This window comes from Chenopodium album, chromosome 19 (genome assembly GCF_948465745.1).
Source record: "Chenopodium album chromosome 19, dcCheAlbu1.1, whole genome shotgun sequence".
Classification (NCBI taxonomy): Eukaryota; Viridiplantae; Streptophyta; class Magnoliopsida; order Caryophyllales; family Amaranthaceae; genus Chenopodium; species Chenopodium album.
In genome coordinates, this window is record NC_137852.1 from 16,020,512 (window position 1) to 16,025,200 (window position 4,689).

Below are 4,689 nucleotides of genomic sequence, written 5' to 3' on the forward strand. Positions count from 1 at the left end.
AGTGGTGCGGTGTTAATACTTTGCTTCTTGGTTGTAGGGGGCAATGGAAGTTTGTTACTATCAATTAGATCTTGGATGGCTTCCTTTAGCCTCCAACAATTTTTCGTGGGATGGCCCCTACCTTGATGATACTTACAGTGTGTGTTTGGGTTCCAGCTAGCCGTTCTCCTTTCGACAGGTGGGTCCCCAAACGGCCCAATAGGAGTTATAAGACCTTTTGTGTATAGGCGATCGAACGCGGTGTCATAACTCATACCGATAGGAGTATAGTTCTTTCTAAACAGTTTCTTTTGTCCTTGATTATTCATAGTTAGGACTTCATTCAGATTAAAGGTGCCAACATTATTTGAGTGGGTGGTTTTAGAAGAAGAAGGATTGTCGTTCTTCTTGCCTTTCCAGCCATTGTTGGAGTTATTATTGTTAGCAGCTTTTTGTTTAGCTAGGTCGTCTTCAATGTTGATACCAATGTCATAGACGGCCTTGAAAGTGTGTAGATTATTTTGGTACTTAAGGTGTTTTGAGTATTTTTCTTGGAGGTTCTTAATGAACATCCTTAAAGATTCCTTTTCACTAGGCACCTCAACCATTTTTGCAGAAGTTTCCCTCCATTTGTTAAAGAAGGAAGTAAAACCTTCATTTTCTTTTTGTTTTAATATTTCAAGTTTCTTGTGATCGGTTTCAACTTGAACATTGCATTTATATCTGTCAATGAAAGCACTTACAATAGACTCCCAACTGAAGGTTTTCTCTTTGTCAAGAGAAAAGTACCATTGTTGACACACAGTTTCTAAAGATAAAGAAAACACAGAATGAAAAGCTTTCTTATCTATTCCCTTAATATTCATTATAGTTTTAAAAGCTCTTAAATGAAAAGATTTTAATCTGATTCTAATTGCATTAGAAAGTAGACTTCAAGAGCTTTCCAACGACATATTATATGACTTATTTGGACTTCTAGATCAAAAGATATGATAAAAACAAAATCCGCAAAAATTGTCTCTGTCGCCAAACGACAGGTTTGTCGCCTTGCGACAGACCCTGTCGCCTGGCGACAAGATAAATTGCTAGCGACAAGGTCGGTTTGTTAGCAACAAAGTGGAGTTTTATTCCTTTTCAAATTCTGATTATTTTCTATCAATTTCTGGATTATTTTCCTTATAAATAGGGTCCTCGATCCCCGTTTTCAATCATCAACAATCTACCATCAACTCTCATCTACAATCAAATTCACAACCACCCAATTCTCTCTATTCTCTCTTGAGCAATACATGCTTTCTTTCTTTCTCTCTTTCTAAGCCAGCCTCTTTACAAACAATATTCCGCATACACAAGACTTTGAATCATCTAGCCAAGTTCGAAGTTGCCTTCGCCCTGACGTGCAAGGTTTAATATTTTATGAGGGTTTGGTCCAAATCTAGTCAAAACTTTATTTAATTTGATTTCAATTTAATTATTTAATTGTTGTTTAATATTTTCATTGAAGTTTACTAACTTGTGTATTTTGTTATTAGAAAGAGGTACGAGGCTTCAAAGTAAGTAGATTAGCTTACTCCCTATTATTTTCACAATGTAGAAAACATGTTTATTATTGTTTAATGCTTCCTAGTATCATGTTAGGATGTATTTATGATTCCTAGTATCATGTTAGGATGTTATTTGTTGCTTTCTAGTATCATGTTTAGGGTTTTTTTTACTTCTTTCCAATAGCATATTAGTACCATGTTAGGTTTAAAGCTTTGATCTTTATTGCTTAGTGACATGCTAGGATTTGTTATTAATCTTGTTAGTATCATGCCTAGGATCTTGCTATTATTAAGCTTTATTATTAACATGATTTTGATTATTATTATGTTGCTTGAAATTATGATATTTTTATTGTTATTGCTTGATCACGCCTTTATGCATGTTTAAAGAGAATTTGTACTTGAAATCACGCTTAATAAGATAATTAATAATTTGGTTTAGGCTAATGTGATTTTAATTCAAGTGATCACCAATAATAGTTTTATTTGTGCATTAATATTCAACCAACATAGATAAACAGGTTAGGGTTAACCTAATGTTTGCATGTTTGTAATACCCCATATTGTTTGTGACGTAAGTATTATTTAATATGTATATTTATACTAATATTTTCTTTAAATTAATACGAATTTTATTTTCTTATTTAAGTAATAAAAATATTTATTATTTTGAGTATTGATCATCTTAGTGCTAGTTCGTCGTAGTAGTAATTTTAAGTTAAGGGTGTGAATTAGTTTAATAGAGTGTTGGACCGACCAAACTATTTTACCCACTAGTGTTGACCCATCTACTAAGTCACGTTAAGGGGAGAAATTAAAGGGTTTGCTGGCTGCTAATGCTCCTTGTAACCCCTATTCTAATTACCTCTCTATTGATGATTGTAACCCCCAATCCCTTTAATTTTGCCTAACCTTCAAACTTCTCTCCTTCCCCTCTATTTTAACCTCACGCTGCCCAGCCATGTTACATCATTTTTTCTGCATTCTAGTCTCTAAACTCACAAAATTTCTCACAGAAAAAGTCCACAAAGTAGCGGGTTCCATTGGAGGGCGTTTGGAGTATTGATTCTTGTTCGTTGGGGCTCGTTTGTGCTCAATCTTGCACTTTACTTTCAAGGTAACTAGTACTATCCCTTAAGGCTAGATTTCACCTAGTTTAGAATGCATGATATAGGCCTAGAACAATTGAGAAAGTCGTATGACAAAAACTAGGACGATCGTTATAGAAACTGATCTTAATTAGATGAATTGTGAACTGTTTTCCAATTGATTTTTGTGCAACATGCGTGTTTAATGGGACTTCCATATACCAATTTCGTATGTCAATTATCAAGGATTAAGTTCATGAGATAATTCATGATTACCGTTAGACGATAAATAATTATTCATGCTTGACCATATCCATGCTATGTATATTTTGTTGGAGATTTTTGTGACTGGCTAGCAAGTTATGAATGGTTGTACTGCGAAATATGGAGTTGACTATTGCAGCTAATAATGATTAAATTAGTTGCTTGAATCTTAGTTTAATTGGGTCATGGTTTTTAATTGGTATAAGTGGTATTTTGTGAAGTATAGTGCGGTTTTGAGAAGTAATATGGAGTGAGGTGTTGCCTGCAATTTGTGTGAAAATAGTGTAGTATAATACTCTGATTGTCACTTTATAAATCAAGCTAGGAATTCATGTAATCATATTATGCAATGTATTTTCAAGTTATTAATTTGTACAATGACTAGTAATCTAAGTAGGTGAACTTTGGCTTGATCATATTGGATTAGTGTCTGAACTTTTTTTTGAGGAAACGTTAGGGCGGAATTATATTAAATCATTTTCCACCAAAGTTAAGATACTTTGGGGAAAAGAACCCATACAAACTATTTCACTGTTTTCCCGAGTGTCCCATCTAGCAATCAAGTGGGCCACCGTATTCCCTACACGTTTCACATGCGAAACTACTAGAGTATCAAAAGACAAAGAAAGCTTATAAATATCATCAATCAACAAGCAGAGAGGAGAGCCTCCTGCAGCATTGCTATTGATCCTGTTAGTGACAGTAAGAGAATCACTTTCGATCCACACGTTGCTGTATCCCAGTCTTTTAGCCACCTGCAACCCATATCTGACAGCAGCTGCTTCAGCAAGATCCACCTCCCAAACCCTTGCATATTTACGGGTAGCAGCAACCAGAAGTTCCCCTTGACAGTTCCTAATGGCTGCTCCAGTAGCAGTGTACCCCAGGGCAAGGTGTGCATCTACATTTATCTTGACAATTCCAGCAGGGGGACAATTCCAGCGTGAAATTAGACCCTTCTCTACCATATTTTCCTTGATGAAGACTTTCTTTGCATAACCACTGTACTCCAGCGTGAAATTAGTGTCTGAACTTTTATGTAAGCTGTTGGTTGGGATTAGTTTAGGGTATATAATCATGATTAAAACTTGTTTTGTCTCTTGTTATACCTTACTATACTTGTGTCAATGTGAGGGTCAATGTGTGCAAGTTTGATAATGTTTAGAGCAACAATCTAATTATTCTGATTTGTTTTAGAAGTATGTATTTGCAATTTGTATAAGTTGGACAACATGTATATGAATGTTTATAGTGTGCATATTTTCTAATTTAAAAGACTTCTCATGGTGTTGGTAAAACACTATTAACCTATTGTAGGCATCGTTTGAAGTGCGCCTACATAAAAGCATGTTGTGAATATGCTTGGCACTCATAGGAAGTGGGAATTGACATATACGATTAGGGACACGATTAGGGACAAGGAAAGTATGGAGCCGCCAACAAGTTTTTAAGGAACTTGTAAACCGTTCACGGATCATTATAAGGCAACTACGAAAAGGGACAACGATAGGCAACAACGATTGATCCGTGAAGGTTACACCCCATTCATAATCCATGAGATTACTAACTCCATATGGTTCGGAACCACGAAAGGAGGATCGGGGATGATGGTACGAAGTGAGTCATGGAGTCACATTCGCCCGTATTGGCCCCTACTCGATTCTTATAGTGAAAAGTATTCCTGCAATCTCGAAGGCATACAAACAAAGATTCAATTTGCTCCAAACTATTATTAAGCTATATTGGTTGAATATTAATGCAATATATAATTCTAAAATATTTGTGACCACTTGATTGAATAACAAGATTAAAGG

At 35.3% G+C, this 4,689-nt stretch overlaps 1 long non-coding RNA gene across 1 annotated transcript; it reads left to right on the forward strand.

Moving 5' to 3' along the window:
* The first annotated feature begins 1,045 nt into the window (after nucleotides 1-1,045).
* Nucleotides 1,046-4,097, forward strand: LOC145595413 (uncharacterized). The gene is made up of 2 exons (XR_014102946.1): nucleotides 1,046-1,532; nucleotides 2,540-4,097. It is a non-coding gene; the product is annotated as an uncharacterized LOC145595413 (long non-coding RNA).
* The last annotated feature ends 592 nt before the right edge of the window (nucleotides 4,098-4,689 follow it).